The sequence below is a fragment of the Oryctolagus cuniculus genome, chromosome 1 (assembly GCF_964237555.1).
Source record: "Oryctolagus cuniculus chromosome 1, mOryCun1.1, whole genome shotgun sequence".
NCBI classification, from domain to species: Eukaryota; Metazoa; Chordata; class Mammalia; order Lagomorpha; family Leporidae; genus Oryctolagus; species Oryctolagus cuniculus.
The window spans coordinates 72,900,576-72,920,515 of NC_091432.1; the positions used below are offsets into that span (position 1 = coordinate 72,900,576).

At 37.9% G+C, this 19,940-nt stretch overlaps 1 pseudogene; it reads left to right on the top strand.

Moving 5' to 3' along the window:
• The first annotated feature begins 558 nt into the window (after nucleotides 1-558).
• Nucleotides 559-1,284, top strand: LOC100344032 (large ribosomal subunit protein uL3 pseudogene; annotated as a pseudogene).
• Nucleotides 1,285-19,940: the final 18,656 nt, after the last annotated feature.

Consider the following 19,940-nt stretch of genomic DNA (forward strand, 5'->3'; position numbering starts at 1 on the left):
TTTCAAGAAAACAGCTGCAATGATTAGGGTGTGTTTTCCCTAAGCCTTTGTCTTAGTCTTTTCTCACTAAAATTCTTACATTTTTCATATTACTGCTTTTGGTTCTAAACTAGCACCTTTCAAATGATGTAAAACAACATGATATGGAAATATTACAAAATACAACACCAACAAGATGCAATCTTTTCTCCTTTGGGAGAAGCAAAAAGTTGTATTTACAAAGGAATTTTTCCTGTCCTTTCAATATTGGAAATAAAATCACTCTAAAAAGGCATTGTCAGTCCCTGTATACTTCAAATGACACAATAACTCTCAAGCTCTGTTCTGCTCAGACAAAATGCATTTTTGTCTTCTTTTAGTCTACTAATGAGGTGAAAGGTATGTATGTGCATGCTGATGCCTGTTATTCAAAATAACAAAACTATTCAGGTCAGAGATTGACTGGACATAAAATATCATTCAAAGTTATTTCAGATTAATTAAATACTTCATCTCTAAAGTGGGAGTATGGTAACAATAGCTGCTTCTGTTTCCTGTCTAAATCAATAATCTCTACAGATGTCTCACAGGAAATTCTCTGCTCCCAGACATTTGTCCCTGGGCTTCTTGCCTCTGAAGCAAAAGCAGTAAGCAACAGGGGGAAAGGAAGAGCTCCCCAAGGATGACTCCTCCAAGCCTGCTTTCCTGGGCCACAAGGCTGACACGACTCACTCACATCATGTGGGATTGTCAATAGGCCAGACACCACAGTGAACAAGAAGGAAGTTGTGGAGGCAATGATCATTGTGGAGACACCACCCATGGTGGTTGTAGGCATTGGGCTGCATGGAAACCCCTCGAGGACTCTACACCTTCAAGACCATCTTTGCTGAGCACAGCAGTGATAAATGCAAAAGGCGCTTTTACAAGAGCTGGCCTAAGTTGAAGAGAAAGGCCAAGTACTGCAAGTGGTGGGAGAGCCTCGGCAAGAAGCAGCTGGGGGCGGGCTTCAGCAGCTTGAAGAAGTACTGCTAGGTCATCCACATCAGTGCCCAGACGCAGATACATCTGCTTCATCTAAGGCAGAGAAAGGCTCACCTGATGGAGATCCAGGTGAACAGGGGCACTGTGGCCGAGACACTTCAGTCACAAATAGTCTCATGCACAAATGTGTACAGCCGACTCCAGAGTTTCATCTTGTTCGCAGTTGGCGATCTCCCGAGTTCCCTTTCTTTCCTGCTGCACAGTGTCTTAAGAACCCCGAGTGTCTCTGTACGGCATACATACTTCACAGGATCAATTTAAAGGAAATGCTTTTGGAAATGGTTTCTCTGACTTGGCAAAGGTCACAGTACTTCTCTGTGGCAAAGGATAGGGTAGTTCAGATCTATCCAAGCTTTGTGAAAATAAAGGTTGTGCTGCCACAGTGATGAAAAACAATGTTGGAAACAGGAAAAGCAGGAAAAATCAGGCTATGTATAACAGTCATCTTTTTTCTTTCTAATTTGTTACAACTGTGTTGAGTCATTGAATGTGACATTCTTGAAATTTGGGAGTAATATTAATTCTGGCTTTTTTTTTACAAATAATTTTATCTGCAATTGGCAAAAATGAATAAGCCAAAATACAGAGTTAGATTTATGAATTTATTAGTACTAATTTTTGATTGAAAGATTTGTGAACATTTTTTCTAGCAGTTATAGTATTTTATTTTCATTTTGGATCCACATATGCCTTCAATTACTCTAGTAAAATTCCTTTACATTGCACTATTTACAAATTTCTTTTAAGTTTACTAATTTCTTAAAAGATTGTACTGATTCATTCATATTGCTTTATTCATTCATCTGATAAACATTGAGGATTTATCTATACACTGCACTGAATAAAGTATTGGGTCTTTGATATGTGTATTAAAGGTATATGTGTGCATTTATTCATCTATCTAGCTAAACTTTTAGTCATCACAAAAAGCTAATATGAAGCATCATTCATTTTTCAAGTATACAATTTGAAAAATTCAGGAACTATTATAAGAATGTTTTGGAGAAAAATCATGAAAATAAGTAATTTATCTTTTGTGATAGAGTTAAGAGTCAAACTTAGGATTTTAATGCAAACACCCGTATTTGAGTTAATTTTTTTTGTAAAAATGCTTCATTATCCTCACCCATATATACCGAATGCTAGAAATACCCACCCAATTTCAGTCACAATGAATGATACAACAAATGCCAAACATTTTTTATTAATTACTTGCATCAGCAGGCTTGTCTCTGGTGGACTATTATCAATGGAAGAAGTGTTTCTGTCTCCCATATTGAAATATGAAATGCAGTAATAACCAATACAATATTTTATAGAAGGTATAAGATTATATTGAATATAATATCACTATTATCATTGTCAACATGTTTTATTGTTGGGTATCAAAGTTCTCTTGACTTAGCAGAATATCGAGTAGTTGTTTAATATTTTAGTTACTACAGTATTTTACCTACTGTGTACAATTTGACATCCAAATATCTATAAAATGCCAATATCAGAAATACCTTGATATAATTTTTAGTGGTTTTTGGTATATTTCTGTAATGAAAAGAGCATAAAGTTTATTATTATTTATATCTTTTATTTTATTTTTTAACTTTTATTTAATGAATATAAATTTCCAAAGTACAGCTTATGGATTACAATGATTCTCCCCCCATAGCTTCCCTCCCACCCGCAACTCTCCCCTTTCCCACTCCCTCTCCCCTTCCATTCACATAAAGATTCATTTTCGATTCTCTTTATATACAGAAGATCAGTTTACCATATATTAAGTAAAGATTTCAACAGTTTGCACCCACATAGAAACACAAAGTGAAAAATACTATTTGAGTACTAGATATAGCATTCAATCACATTGTACAGCACATTAAGGACAGAGATCCTACATGAGGAGTAAGTGTACAGTGACTCCTGTTGTTGACTTAACAAATTGACACTCATGTTTCTGGATACAGTAATCACCCTAGGCTCTTGTCATGAGAGCTAAGGTTATAGAAGCCTTTTGAGTTCACCGACTCTGATCATATTTAGACAAGGTCATAGTCAAAGTGGAAGTTCTCTCCTCCCTTCAGAGAAAGGTACCTCCTTCTTTGATGACCTGTTCTTTCCACTGGGATCTCACTTGCGGAGATCTTTCATTTAGGTTTTGTTTTTGTTTTTTTTGTTTGTTTCTTTATTTGTTTTGTTTTTTTTTTGCCAGAGTGTCTTGGCTTTCCATTCCTGAAATACTCTCATGGGCTCTTCAGCCAGATCCACATGCCTTAAGGGCTGATTCTGAGGCCAGAGTGCTGTTTAGGACATCTGCCATTCTATGAGTCTGCTGTGTATCTCACTTCCCATGTTGGATTGTTCTCTCCCTTTTTTATTCTATCAGTTAGTATTTGCAGACACTATTCTTGTTTATGTGATCCATTTGGTCTTAGTCCTAAAATTATGATCAATTGTGAACAGAAATTGATCACTGGGACTCATGAGATGGCATTGGTACATGCCACCTTGATGAGATTGAATTGGAATCCCCTGGTATGTTTCTAACTACTGTTTGGGGCAAGTCAGCTTGAGCATGTCCCCAACTGCACATCTCTTCCCTCTCTTATTCCCACCCTTGTATTTAACAGTGATCACTTTTCAGTTAAGTTTCAACACTTAAGAATAACTGTGTATTGATTACAGTATTCAACCAAAAGTATTATGTAGAACAAACAAAAAAATTACTAAGAGGGATAATGTATTAAGTTGTTCATCAACAGTCAGGGCAAGGGCTGATCAAGTCACCGTTTCTCATAGTGTTCATTTCATTTTAACAGGTTTCCTTTTTGGTGCTCGGTTAGTTGTCACCAATCAGGGAGAACATATGATATTTGTCCCTTTGGTATTGGCTTATTTCACTCAGCATAATGTTTTCCAAATTCCTAACAAGGATCACTTTTCAGTTAAAATTTAAACACCTAAGAAAAATTGTGTGTTAATTAGAGTTCAACCAATAGTACTAGAACAAAAAAATACTAAAATGGAAAAAGTATTACATTGTATATCAATAGTCAGGACAAGAGCTGATCAAGTCACTGTTTCTCATAGTGTCCATTTCACTTCAACATGTTTCCTTTTTGGTGCTCGGTTAATTGTCACTGATCAGAGAGAACATATGATATTTGTCCCTTTGGGTCTGGCTTACTTCACTCAGCATGATGTTTTCCAGATTCCTCCATTTTGTAGCAAATGACCAGATTTCGTTGTTTTTTCCTGCTGTATAGTATTTAATAGAGTACATGTCCCATAATTTCTTTATCCAGTCTACTGTTGATGGGCATTTGGGTTGATTTTAGGACTTAGCTATTTTGAATTTAACTGCAATAAGCATTAAGGTGCAGACTGCTTGTTTGTTTGCCAATTTAATTTCCTTTGGGTAAATTCCAAGGAGTGGGATGGCTGGATTGTATGGTAGGGTTATATTCAGGTTTCTGAGGAGTCTCCAGACTGACTTCCATAGTGGCTTGACCAGTTTGCATTCCCACCAACAGTGGGCTAGTGTCCCTTTTTCCCACATCCTCGCCAGCATCTGCTGTTGGTAGATTTCTGGATGTGAGCCATTCTAACTGGGGTGAGGTGAAACCTCACTGTGGTTTTGATTTGCAACTCCCTGATTGCTAGTGATCCTGAACATTTTTCATGTGTCTGTTAGCCATTTGGATTTCCTCTTTTGAAAAATGTCTATTGAGGTCCTTGGCCCATCTCTTAAGTGGGTTGTTTGTTTTGATCTTGTGGAGTTTCTTGATTTCATTGTAGATTCTTGTTATTAACCCTTTATCTGTTGCATAGTTTGCAAATGTTTTTTCCCATTTGTTGGTTGCCTCTTCACTTTCCTGGCTGTTTCTTTTGAAGTACAGAAACTTCTCAATTTGATGCAATCCCAAATGTTAATTTTGGCTTTGACTGTCTGTGCTTCTGGGGTCTTTTCCAAAAAGTCTTTGCCAGTACCTGTATCTTACATGGTTTTTGCAATGCTCTCTAATAATTTGATAGTGTCAGGTCATAGATTTAAGTCTTTATTCCATGTTGAGTGAATTTTTGTGTAAGGTGAAAGGTAGGGGTCTTGCTTCATGCTTCTGCACATGGAAATCCAATTTTCCCAGCACCATTTATTGAATAGGTTGTCCTTACTCCAGGGATTGGTTTTGGGCCCTTGATCAAATATAAGTTGGCTGAAGATGTTTGGATTGATTTCTGGTGTTTCTATTCTGTTCCATTGGTCTATCCATCTATTTCTGTACCAGTACCATGCTGCTTTGATTACAATTGCCCTATAGTATTTCCTGAAATCTGGTATTTTGATTCCTCGGGCTTTGTTTTTGTTGTAAAATAAATTCAAGGTCTCCTGTGTCTCCATATGAATTTCAGCATCATTTTTTCCAGATCTGAGAAGAAGGTCTTCGGTATCTTGATTGGTATCACATTGAATGTATAAATTGCTTTTGGGAGAATGGACATTTTGATGATATTGATTCTTCCAATGCACGAGCATGGAAGATTTTTCCACTTTTTGGTATCCTCTTCTAATTCTTTCTTTAAGGTTTTTTTAATTTTTTTTTTTTTGACAGGCAGAGTGGACAGTGAGAGAGAGAGAGAGAGAGACAGAGAGAAAGGTCTTCCTTTTGCCATTGGTTCACCCTCCAATGGTCACTGCGGCAGCGTGCTGCGGCCGGCGCATAACGCTGATCCATAGTCAGGGGCCAGGTCCCTCTCCTGGTCTCCCATGCGGGTGCAGGGCCCACTGCACTCCCGGGCCACAGCAGAGAGCTGGCCTGGAAGAGGTGCAACCGGGAAAGAATCCGGTGCCCCAACCGGGACTAGAACCCGGTGTGCTGGCACCGCAAGTCAGTGGATTAGCCTATTGAGCCACTGGGCTGGCCAAGGTTTTATAATTTTCATCGTAGAGCTCCTTAACATCCTTGGTTAAGTTTATTCCAAGGTATTTGATTGTTTTTGTAGCTATTGTGAATGGGATTGTTCTTAGAAGTTCCTTTTTCATCTTTGATTTTATATCTTTTTCCAGCCTTTCACTTTCAGTCTGCATGCATCTTTGTTGGAAAGATGTGTTTCTTGTAAGCAGCAAATAGATGGATTTTGTTTATTAACCCAATCAGCCAATCGGTGTCTTTTAACTGGACAATTCAGGCCATTAACATTCAATGTCACCAGAAAAAGTCTGAGAAGTATAAAGTGCCGTACAAAAGCTATTGATAAGTAGTAACTTTGCCCTGTCATTTGCCAAAGATATTTTCTTATATATGCTTTGAACTTACTGTGATCTTTTGATGTGAGGTTTCCTTCCTTTACCTTCTTTCGTATTGATGAACCTGTTTCTGTGTTTCTGGGTGTAACACATCTTTAAGCATCTTTTGCAGGGCTGGACGAGTGGCGACAAATTCTTTCAATTTGTTTGCTGTGAAAGGTCTTTATTTCACCTTCATTCACAAATGAGAGCTTTGCAGGATATAATATTTTGGGCTGGCAGTTTTTCTCTCTTAGTACCTGGGCTAGGTCTTGCAATTCCCTCCTAGCCTGTAGGGTTTCTGATGAGAAGTCTGCTTTGAGTCTAATTGGAGATCCTCTGAGAGTAATCTGATGTTTCTCTCTTGAGAATCTTTTAGAATCTTTTCTTTATGTTTCACTGTGGTGAATTTGATTACAACGTGTCATGGTATGTATCTCTTTTGGTCATGTTTATTAGGGGTTCTATGAGCTTCCTGTACTAGGATGTCTCTGTCCTTCTCCAAACCTGGGAAATTTTCTGCTAGTATCTGACTACAAAGGCCTTCTAATCCTTTCTCCCTCTCCATGCCTTCAGGAATTCCTAGAACCCTAATGTTGGTTTTTTTAATAGTATCCTGAAGATTCCTGACAATATTTTTTAGATTTCTACTTTCTTCTTCATTTCTTTGGTTTGACTATATATTTTCCTTTCTCTGTCATCTAAGTCCGATATTCTCTCTTCTGCTTCACCCATTCTGTTTTTAAGGCTCTCTAATGTGTTTGTCACTTGATCTATTGAATTCTTCATTTCATTATGATTTCCTTTCACTATCACAGTTTCATGTTCTACTAGTTGTTTCATTTCATTTTGATTCCTCCTTAATATTTCATTTTCATGTGAGAGATTTTCTGTCTTGTCCATTAAGGATTTATGTAGTTCAAGAATTTTTTTTGAGAACTTCTTAATGTTTGTATCAATTTTTTGAGATCTGCTTCTTGCATTTCTTCTATTGCATCATCTTCATAATCTGGAGTTGGGGTGTTTATTTCATTTGGGGGCGTCATAGTGTCTTCCTTGTTCTTGTTACCTTGGTTTTTGCATTTGTTGTTTGGCATATTGGAGATATTCTTTGGTTTCTTCGGAGTGGTGTTTTTTTCTTGTTATACTGTGACTCTAGATTAAGTGGACTGTCTGCTTTTGATGGATTCTTAGAGGCTGTGATGGGTGTGGCCAGAGAGCTCTGTTTGGTTCTTCAGGTTAAGGGTGTGTCACAGGTGAGTCACTCAGATTGTTCTCTCTCTCTCTCTCTCTCTCTCTCTCTATTTTTTTTTTTTTTTTGACTCAGTTGGGAAGTAATTCCACACAGCTGAATGGAATTGAGAGTAGTTGATGTATGAAATCTGGTCCCTGTGGGTATTCGTCTGCTTACTGCTGGGACCACACAAAGAGTTTATGCAGCCCTCAGTGTGGTCTCAAATTTCTCTGCAGTCTCTCACCAGGTTGCCCAGGTTACTGAGTTTGCGTATGCGGTGAGTTCTCTCGCCACCCCTCCCCCCTCAGATTTTCATAGTCTCAGTTTGTTAGCTCCACACTTTCACTAGGTATTAACCTCCTGTTATTTCTCCCCACCAGAGTCAGGTTTTTCTGCTTGGCTAATGATGGGAGCCGCTTTACATATGCAAAATTGTGCGCACCGCTTTACGTAGGTAAAATGGCACCTGCTCTTTATCTTGCTCAGCTTTGTAAGATGAGTGGAGAGAGAGGCTAATGTCCATGCCGGTTCCCCTTATTTATTCAATTTTTTCTCTCCTCCAGTCAGCCTGGTGAACTTTCCCCAGTGGGGCTTCAGGCCTCGTTCTCTGTAGGCTCTTTCTGCCTTTCCCCACCAATGTTACTGAGGCTTTTGTCTCACCTCCCCTTACAGCACTGGTGCGCAGACTCTGTGGCTTGGCTCCTGCGGCTCAGCTTCCATGAGGTGGGTGACCTTGCTCTCCCTGTAGGTCCTCCGTGCCACATCCACTGGATCCAGAATAGTTTCCTCTGAAATTTTTTCCTGAGCCTTTTCCTGAGGCTACAGTAACTCCACTTTTATTAAACTATCTTTTCCTGGACTATCGTTGCACACCCTCACTATTCCACCATCTTGGCTCGCTCCTATCCTTTATTTTAAAGGAAGAGAAACAAGATAATGGCAAAGAGGATAGTCATTGAAAAATCCAATTCAAAGATTTTAAGAAACATTTTATTAATGTAATGAGAACATATTTTATTTATTTCTCAGATACAATTCTAAGAAGATAACCATACTTACTAAGTTTTTATGTGTGAATTTTAATTGAAAGTTTAAAATTTAAATTCTAGAAGATATATAGGTCTCCTCATTAGCTAGTTTCTATTCACATATTTAATTTCTTTTTTTTAAGATTTATTAATTTATTTGAAAGGCAGAGCCACAGAGAGGCAGGGAGACAGAGAGAGCCTTCTATCACCTAGTTCACTCCCCAGATGGCTGCAAGGGCTGGGGCTGTGCTGATCTGAAGTCAGGAGCCAGGAGCTTCTTCTGGGTCTCCCACATAGGTGCAGGGGCCCAAGCACTTGGGCCATCTTCTATTGCTTTTCCAGGCCATAGCAGAGAGCTAGATCAGAAGTGGAGCTGCTGGGACTTGAACCATTGCTCATTTGGTCTGCCAGCACTGCAGGCAACCGCCACACCTGTTACACCACAACGCAGACCTCCACATTTAATTTTAATTGGCACAACCTCATCTGCATTATAAGCTTTATACACAAACTTCAAACACCAAATGTTTTTACATTTTGCTACTTTTACAAAAAACTCCTGATTTCATATTGCCACCCTCTGTTAATGTCTAAACAGAATACCTCGTTCCCTATTTTGGAATGTCAGTACCCATTAGACGGAGACTAATGTTGTAAAATTCTGAATACCAGAGCAGGAGATAATTAAGTAAAACAAAGGATTACAGAAAGAATTTGTAAGAACAAAATTTGGCAAATATAATACAAATAAATAATGGTTTTCTCAATTTTCCTCCACTCATTCTTCTTTACTGCCTCATATTAATCTTTCAGACATCAAAATCTCAAGCACCAAGGCTTATAAAATTTTGTTATGCTCTCATATAGTGTTATAGGTTGTCTTTATTGTACTTATTAATATATATTTATATACTACGTAAGTACATGCATATGCTTATCAGGGAGTGTACTTCTTAAGCATTAGTATATTTTCTTTTGATAAAAATTTTACTTTATGGAAAAGTTACAAGAATTGGGTTCTTTTGTTCTTTCCTTGTTTGTTTTTCATCTTGAAGTTTACCATACCATCTAGCACAATGCTTTGGGTACCAAATGAATATTTTCTGTCAAAATGTCAATATTTATCAAGATTCAAGGCTCATCAATCCTTTGGTGGTTTTCAAGAAGTTAGCAATTGAAAAGTGAATTTTTACAGTTGTCTCACTTTATTAAATCCTTTCTTTTATTATTGTGATTGTTATGATGAATATTATTGCTATGGTAATGCTAGGAAATACTCATATCCATTATGCTCCTATAGAAAGGATGGAGAAAATATAATATAAACAGATTTGTGGCTGCAATATTGTTTTTGTTTATTATGGATGTCTGGATCAGAAACTGTCAGTAGGAGTAAGAATATTATTAGTTTTAGCAAAATAAAAGATGCTTATCAGAAACAAAACAAATATCTAGGAGTTTAGACTGATAGGGTAGTAGATTTGGAATTCATTTGAGATGTCATACAATACATGTCTCATATTTTACAGAAGGAGAAACAGGTTCAAAGGCATTCAGGAACTTCTAAAGGGCAATGCAGAGTAGCCCTTTAATAAGCAGTACTATTAAATAGCTGTGCTGGAAATAAACCATGATTTTGAATTTGGGGAAATCCAAGCCCAAAACTTTCTGTTTATTCCAAAATGAAAAATGAACTCCTAGTCATTTAGCTAGTTTCTCTATATGGACAAATCTTTAAAGAGAGAATGTGGGTTTAATGTCTTTTAATTTTTTAAGCTTTTTAAATTTATTTGAGAGAGGGAGAGACACAGAGAAAGAGATAGAGAAGAGACAGACAGGGGAGCTAGTTCCCATCCACTAGGTCACTCGCCAAATGTCTGCAATGGCTTGGGTTGGTGCAGCCCAAAGCCAGGAGCTAGCAACTCAATCTAGGTACCCCACATAGATGCCAGAAAGTGAACCTCTTGAGCCAAAGCCATCACTTGCTGCCTCCCTGGCTGCATACCAGAGAAAGCTGGAACAGAGAGCCAGGGCATAAACACAGGCATTCTGATATGGGATGTGGGCATCTTGATCACTATGCTAAATGTCTACCTTTGGGTCTAATCTCTTTAATGAATACTGAAAGTTATGATAGCCTTCCATAAATGATGGTAACAGCGAACTCTGGTTTGAGTCATGCTTTAGCCCTTGTCATTCCTAGTTGTGAATTATGCTTCTGTTACGTTTGTTTGTTTTAGTGATGGGAAAATTATCAAATCATTGTAACAATTTGTTAGTTTCTCAAGCTATATAAAATGATGACTTAAGGAATATGTGAGGATCAGACCAGATTTTTGCATCAAGTACCTTCTTTAAGAGTCTGATATACAGTAAGTAAAGCATAAGTATTGCTGCCATTCTCCACATACCTGTGGAGAAGGATACTCTTCCTAGGAAACAAGATCTTTTAAAAAATGGTCCTGGGGCAGGGAGCGGTGGAACATGGGGGTTTCTGCATCTGTCTTTCTGATAAATAAAATAAATATTAATAAGAAAATAAAATGGGCCTGGGCGTAGGAGTATGACTGCATACTGATCTCAACTCTTCTATTTTCTATATCTAATATCTCTGACCTTCCCCTTCCTTGTCTATTAAGTAATGATAATTAATACTAGTTTCATGTGATGTAAGGAAAATTGGAAATGCTTTATAATGTCTTCTATTTCCTATATTAGCTACAATTTGAAACAAAATGAAATTTTCTTGATTTTATTTATTATTTTTAAATGAATTAAAATATTTTACATAATGTTTTATGAACATAGCTGTTAGTAATCAATTCTGTTGATTTCCATAAAATTAAGAATGCAATAGAATGTTCTTACTATAACTCTCTTTAACACCTGTTTCAAAGAAAAACTACCATTAAAATTCCTAATAAAAACATTTTAAACAGATTTTACAAATATTCTAGGTACTGTATTTTATGATGTAACAGCAATGATTATTATCCTCATTTATATCTAATACAGGTAATAATAATAATGAGGGGGTAATTATTGCTAATATTGTAATAGGTGCTTTATATACTATTTAAAATTCTCATAATGACCTTCTGTATTACTATCTTTATTCCATAAAAGAGGAGACACCTGTCTAGGAAGTTACATAACATGTCCAGTTTGACACATCTAGTCAGGCAGTAAATGAAGGTAAACCCAGATATAGTGCCAACAAACATTTCTTTTTCCAGGAAGTGAGCAATTCTTCATTTCTAATACCTAAACCCTCTATTTTCCTATGACAAAGATGAGATCTAACAAAAAATACAGTGAGAGGTCTAAGGAAATGAGTGAGAACACAAAAAGTGCAATAATGCCTCAGTTACTGCACCTGTTAGTTCCTCCAAAATTATTGGCTGACTATTCCATTGACAATAACGTGTACAGACATATAAACATCCATAGGTTATCATTTTGATTGACTTTAGTCGAATTCAATATAGATCATGGGTAACCTCCCCTCTCTGGGACACTTATCTGTGACTGATGATTTCATTTTTTTTCCAACCAGAATTTGATTAATAAAAATCAGAAATTGAAACAAAAAGTAATCATTGAGACTAATATGCTGTACTATGATAGAATTTATAAACATCAGATCAGTGGATACTTTCTTCAGGAACTAGATATTCTCTGCACAAGGGAGTTTTCAATAGAATATCATATTCCATTCACTGTTTAGGAGATCAAGCCTAAGTTTACATTCTCCACATTTGGAAAGATGTACTCTCCTAGCACCTATGCACTTTCCTACTACAATTTGGAAGTCTGTAGTCATGGACAGCAATATGGAGTTTGAGCCCCAATGCTTTTGACTTTTTTTGAAAGATTTATTTTATTTATTTGAAAGAGATACAGAGAGATGTAAGAGTCAGAGTGAGAGAGAAAGTCTTTCATCTGCTGGTTCATTCCCCAAATGACCCCAACTGTCAGAGCTGAGCTATCTGAAGCCAGGAGCCAGGAGATTCCTCCTGGTCTCCCACATGGGTGCAGGGGCCCGAGGACTTGGGCCATCTTCTACTGCTTTCCCAGGCCATAGCAGAGAGCTGAATCAGAAGTGGAGCAGTCAGGACTCAAACCAGCACCCATATAGGATGCAAGCTTTAACTCACTACACAAAAGTGCCAGCCTCCAAAAGCTGAATTTTGTCTTGTGCTCTGCCACTTACTACTAGGAGAAGTTCAGAAAAGTAGTTGCCATCTTAATTCTCACATATTTTCCCTACCAATAAAATGAGAATGTTCTTTCACCTTGCTCTTTGGATTCATCAGGAGACTCAAATGAAAAATTGCATATGATAGTACTTATTTGCAAAAAAAAGAGACCCATGTGCAAGTGTCTGTGTGCAAATCTTTATGAGCTTTTCTTTACCCCATTTCTTTACTTTCTAAAATGATTTGGGGCTAGTGGAGTGGAATAGAAAGTTAAAAAGCCTCCACCTGCAGTGCCAGCATCCCATATGGACAAGAGTTGGATTCCCTGCTGCTCCACTTCCAATCCAATCCCTGCAGATGTGCCTGGGAAAGCAGAGGAGGAAATCCCAAGTGCTTGGGCCCCTGCACCCACAAGGGGGACATGGATGAAGCTGATAAGAACATTGAGAAGTTTTCAAAAATGAATTCTTGAACTACAGAAATCCTTAATGGACAAGATAGAAAACCTCCTTCGAGAAAATGAAATCTTAAGGAGGAATCAAAATGAAACACAGAAACTAGTAGAACAGGAAAGTGTGATAGTGAAGAGAAATCAAATTGAAATGAAGAACTCAATAGATCAAATGACAAACACATTAGGGAGCCTTAAAAACAGAGTCAGTAAAGCAGAAGAGAGAATATCGGACTTAGAAGACAGAACACAGGAAAGTATTCAGTAAAACCAAAGAAAAGAAGAAGAAAGTAGAAATCTAAAAAATATTGTCGGGAATCTTCAGGATACTATTAAAAAACCCAACATTCGGGTTCTAGGAGTTCCTGAAGGCATGGAGAGGGAGAAAGGATTAGAAAGCCTTTGTAGTCAGATACTAGCAGAAAATTTCCCCAGTTTGAAGAAGGATAGAGACATCCTAGTACAGGAAGCTCATAGAACCCCTAGTAAGCATGATCAAAAGAGATCCTCACCACGACACATTATAACCAAATTCACTACAGTGAAACATAAAGAAAAGATTCTAAAAGATTCTCAAGAGAGAAACATCAGATTACTCTCAGAGGATCTCCAATCACTCACAGCTGACTTCTCATCAGAAACCCTACAGGCTAGGAGGGAATTGTGAGACATAGCCCAGGTACTAAGAGAGAAAAACTGCCTGCCCAGAATATTATATCCTGCAAAGCTCTCATTTGTGAATGAAGGTGAAATAAAGACCTTTCACAGCAAACAAATTGAAAGAATTTGTCGCCAATCGTCCACCCTGCAAAAGATGCTTAAAGATGTGTTACACCCAGAAACACAGAAACAGGTTCATCAATATGAAAGAAGGTAAAGGAAGGAAACCTCACATCAAAATATCACAGTAAGTTCAAAGCATATATAAGAAAATATCTTTGGCAAATGGCAGGGCAAAGTTACTACTTATCAACAGTCACATTGAGCATTAATGGCCTGAATTGTCCAGTTAAAAGATACAGATTGGCTGAACGAGTTAAGGAACAAAACCCATCTATTTCCTGCTTACAAGAAACACATCTTTCCAACAAAGATGCATGCAGACTGACAGTGAAAGGCTAGAAAAATATATACCATCCCAACAGAAATGGAAAAAGAGCAGGTGTAGCCATCTTAATATCAGACAAAATAAACTTTAACACAAAAACTGTTAAGAGAGACAAAGAGGAGCACTATATAATGATTAAGGGATCAATTCAACAGGATGATATAACGATTATCAATGTATATGCACCTAATTTCAGGGCATAGTTTAAAAGATATGTTAAGGGACTTAAAGGGAGACTTAGACTCCAATACATTAGTACTGGGGGACTTCATTACTCCACTCTCAGAAATAGACAGATCAACAGGACAGAAGATCTACAAGGATACAGTAGACTTAAACGACACTATAGCCCAAATGGATCTAACAGATATCTATAGAACTTTTCATCCTACACATAAAGCATTTACATTATTCTCAGCAGTACATGGAACCTTCTCTAGGATTAACCACATACTAGGCCATAAAGCAAGTCTCAGCAAATTCAAAAGAATTAGAATCATACAATGCAGCTTCTAAGACCATAGGGGAATGAAGCCTGAAATTAGCAACTCAGGAATCCCTAGATCATATGCGAACACATGGAGATTGAACAACATGCTCCTGAATGAACACTGAGTCATAGAAGAAATCAAAAGAGAAATCAAAAACTTTCTGGAAGTAAATGAGGATAACAGCACAATATATCAAAACTTATGGAATACAGCAAAAACAGTGTTAAGAGGAAAGTTTATAGGAATAGGTTCCTACAGCAAGAGATTGGAAAGGCACAAAACAGATGAGCTTTAAATTCATCTCAAGGACCTAGAAAAACTGCAGTAAACCAGACCCAAATCTAGTAGGAGAAGAGAAATAATTAAAATCAGAGAAGAAATCAACAGGATTGAATCCAAAAAAGCATTACAAAAAATCAGCCAAATAGTTAGTTTTTTGAAAAAATAAACAAAATTGACACCCCATTGGCCCAACTAACTAAAAAAAGAAGAGAAAAGACCCAAATCAATAAAAATCAGAGATGAAAAAGGAAACGTAACAAGAGACACCACAGAAATAAAAAGAATCATCAGAAATTACTACAAGGACTTGTATGCCAGTAAACAGGGAAATCTATCAGAAATGGATATATTCCTGGACACATACAACCTACCTAAATTGAACCAGGAAGACATAGAAAACCCAAACAGACCCATAACTGAGACAGAAATTGAAACAGTAATAAAGGCCCTCCCAACAAAGAAAAGCCCAAGACCAGATGGATTCACTGCTGAATTCTACCAGACATTTAAAGAAGAATTAATTCCAATTATTCTCTAACTATTCAGAACAATTGAAAAAGAGGGAATCCTCCCAAATTCTTTCTACGAAGCCAGCATCAGCTTAATTCCTAAGTCAGAAAAAAAATGAAGCATTGAAAGAAAATTTGGGACATGCTCCATCAGACTTGCCCCAAATGGTGGAGTTAGAAACGTGCCAGGGGATTCCAATACAATCTCATCAAGGTGGCATGTACCAATTCCATCTCACTAGTCCAAGTGATCAACTTCAGTTCACAATTGATCACACTGATAGGTCTAAGAGTCAAAGGGATCACACAAACAAGACTAGTGTCTTCTAATACTAAAAGATAGAATCAAAAAGGGAGAGAACAATCCAACATGGGAAGTGAGATACACAGCAGACCCATAGAATGACAAATGTCCTAAATAGCACTCTGGCCTCAATCAGACCTTAAGGCATTCAGATCTGGCTGAAGAGCCCATGAGAGTATTTTAGGCATGGAAAGCCAAGACATTCTGGGGAAAAAAAAAAAAAAAAGAAGACCTAAATGAAAGATCTCTGCGAGTGAGAGATCCCAGTGCAAAGAACGGGGTCATCAAAGAAGGAGGTACCTTTCTCTGAAGGGAGGAGAGAACTTCCACTTTGACTATGACCTTGTCTGAATAAGATCGAAGTCAGCGAACTCAAAAGGCTTCCATAGCCTTTACAACTCATGACTAGAGCTTAGGGAGATTACTGACGCCATAAACAAGAGTGTCAAATTGTTAAGTCAACAACAGGAGTCACTGTATACTTACTTCTCATGTGGGATCTGTCCTTAATGTGTTGTCCAATGTGAAGTAATGCTATAACTAGTACTGAAACAGTATTTTACACTCTGTGTTTCTGTGTGGGTGCAAATGATGAAATCTTTACTTAATATATATTGAATCGATCTTCTGTATATAAAGATAATTGAAAATGAATCTTGATGTGAATGGAATGGGAGAGGGAGTGGGAGATGGGAGGGATGTGAGTGGGAGGGAAGTTCTGGGGGGAAAGCCATTGTAATCCATAAACTGTACTTTGGTAATTTATATTTACTAAATAAAAGTTAAAAATAAAAGAAAGAAAGTTACAGGCCAATATCCCTGATGAACATAGATGCAAAAATCCTCAATAAAATTCTGGCCAATAGAATTCAACAACACATCAGAAAGATCATCCACCCAGACCAAGTGGGATTTATCCCTGGTATGCAGAGATGGTTCAATGTTTGCAAATCAATCAATGTGATACACCACATTAACAGACTGCAGAAGAAAAACCATATGATAATCTCAATAGATGCAGAGAAAGCATTTGATAAAATTCAACACCCTTTCATGATGAAAACTCTAAGCAATCTGGGTATAGAAGGGCCATTCCTCAATATAACCAAAGCAATTTATAAAAAACCCATGCCCAACATCCTATTGAATGGGGAAAATTTGGAAGCATTTCCACTGAGATCTGGTACCTGACAAGGATGCCTGCTCTCACCACTGCTATTCAATATAGTTCTCGAAGATTTAGCCAGAGCTATTAGGAAGAAAAAGAAATTAAAGGGATACAAATTGGGAAGGAAGAACTCAAACTATCCCTCTTTGCAGATGATATGATTCTTTACTTAGGGGATCCAAAGAACTCTACAAAGAGAACATTGGAACTCATAGAAGAGTTTGGCAAAGCAGCAAGATATAAAATCAATGCACAAAAATCAATAGCCTTTGCATACATAGGTGATGCCATGGCTGCGAAAGAACTTCTAAACCAATCCCATTCACAATAGCTACAAAAACAATCCAACACCTTGGAATAAACTTAACCAAGGATGTTAAAGATCTCTACAAGGTGATTTACAAAATCTTAAAGAAACAGAAGAGGATACCAAAAAATGGAAAAATCTTCCATGCTTATGGATTGGAAGAATCAACATCATCAAAATGTCCATTCTCCCAAAAGCAATTTATTGATTCAATGTGATACCAATCAAGATACCGAAGACCTTATTCTCAGATCTGGAAAAAATGATGCTGAAATTCATATGGAGACACAGGAGACCTCAAATAGCTAAAGCAATGTTGTACAACAAAAACAAAGCCCGAGGAATCAAAATACCAGATTTCAGGAAATACTACAGGGCAGTTGTAATCAAAGCAGCATGGTACTGGTACAGAAATAGATGGATAGACCAATGGAACAGAATAGAAACACCAGAAATCAATCCAAACATCTTCAGCCAACTTATATTTGATCAAGGGCCCAAAACCAATCCCTGGAGTAAGGACAACCTATTCAATAAATGGTGCTGGGAAAATTGGATTTCCATGTGCAGAAGCATGAAGCAAGACCCCTACCTTTCACCTTACACAAAAATTCACTCAACATGGAATAAAGACTTAAATCTATGACCTGACACTATCAAATTATTAGAGAGCATTGCAAAAACCATGTAAGATACAGGTACTGGCAAAGACTTTTTGGAAAAGACCCCAGAAGCACAGACAGTCAAAGCCAAAATTAACATTTGGGATTGCATCAAATTGAGAAGTTTCTGTACTTCAAAAGAAACAGCCAGGAAAGTGAAGAGGCAACCAACAAATGGGAAAAAACATTTGCAAACTATGCAACAGATAAAGGGTTAATAACAAGAATCTACAATGAAATCAAGAAACTCCACAAGATCAAAACAAACAACCCACTTAAGAGATGGGCCAAGGACCTCAATAGACATTTTTCTTTCTTTCTTTCTTTTTTTTTTTTTTTGACAGGCAGAGTGGACAGTGAGAGAGAGAGAGAGACAGAGAGAAAGATCTTCCTTTGCCGTTGGTTCACCCTCCAATGCCGCCACGGCCGGCGCGCTGCGGCCGGTGCACTGCGCTGATCCGATGGCAGGAGCCAGGAGCCAGGTGCTTTTCCTGGTCTCCCATGGGGTGCAGGGTCCAAGCACTTGGGCCATCCTCCACTGCACTCCCTGGCCACAGCAGAGAGCTGGCCTGGAAGAGGGGCAACCGGGACAGAATCCGGCGCCCCGACCGGGACTAGAACCCGATGTGCCGGCGATGCTAGGCGGAGGATTAGCCTAGTGAGCCGCGGCACCGGCCTCAATAGACATTTTTCAAAAGAGGAAATCCAAATGGCCAACAGACATATGAAAAATGTTCAGGATCACTAGCAATCAGGGAGTTGCAAATCAAAACCACAGTGAGGTTTCACCTCACCCCGGTTAGAATGGCTCACATTCAGAAATCTACCAACAACAGATGCTGGTGAGGATGTGGGAAAAAGGGACACTAGCCCACTGTTGGTGGGAATGCAAACTGGTCAAGCCACTATGGAAGTCAGTCTGGAGACTCCTCAGAAACCTGAATATAACCCTACCATACAATCCAGCCATCCCACTCATTGGAACTTACCCAAAGGAAATGAAATTGGCAAACAAAATGCTGTCTGCACCTTAATGTTTATTGCAGTTCAATTCAAAATAGCTAAGTCCTAAAATCAACCCAAATGCCCATTACAGTAGACTGGATAAAGAAATTATGGGACATGTACTCTATTGAATTCTATACAGTAGAAAAAAAAAAAAAAAAAAAAAAAACAATGAAATCTGGTCATTTGCTACAAAATGGAGGAATCTGGAAAACATCATGCTGAGTGAAATAAGCCGGTCCCAAACGGACAAATACCATATGTTCTCCCTGATCGGTGACAACTAACCGAGCACCAAAAAGGAAACATGTTGAAGTGAAATGGACACTATGAGAAACAGTGACTTGATCAGCCCTTGTCCTGACTGTTGATGTACAATTTAATACTTTATCCGTTTTAGTATTTTCTATTCTACTTACTACTATTGGTTGAACTCTGTAATTAACACAACTACTCTTAGATGTTTAAACTTAACTGAAAAGTGATCTCTGTTAAATATAAGAGGGAATAAGAGAGGGAGGAGATGTGCAATTTGGGACACGCTCAATCGGACTTGCCCCAAATGGTGGAGTTAGAAACGTGCCAGGGGATTCCAATACAATCCCATCAAGGTGGCATGTACCAATTCCATCTCACTAGTCCAAGTGATCAATTTCAGTTCACAATTGATCACACTGATAGTTCTAAGAGTCAAAGGGATCACATAAAAAAGACTAGTGTCAGCTAATACGAACTGATGGAATGAAAAAAGGAGAGAACGATCCAACATGGGAAGTGGGATACACAGTAAACTCATAGAATGGCAAATGTCTTAAACAGCATTCTGGCCTCAGAATCAGCCCTTAAAGAGTTCAGATCTGTCTGAAGAGCCCATGAGAGTATTTTAGGCTT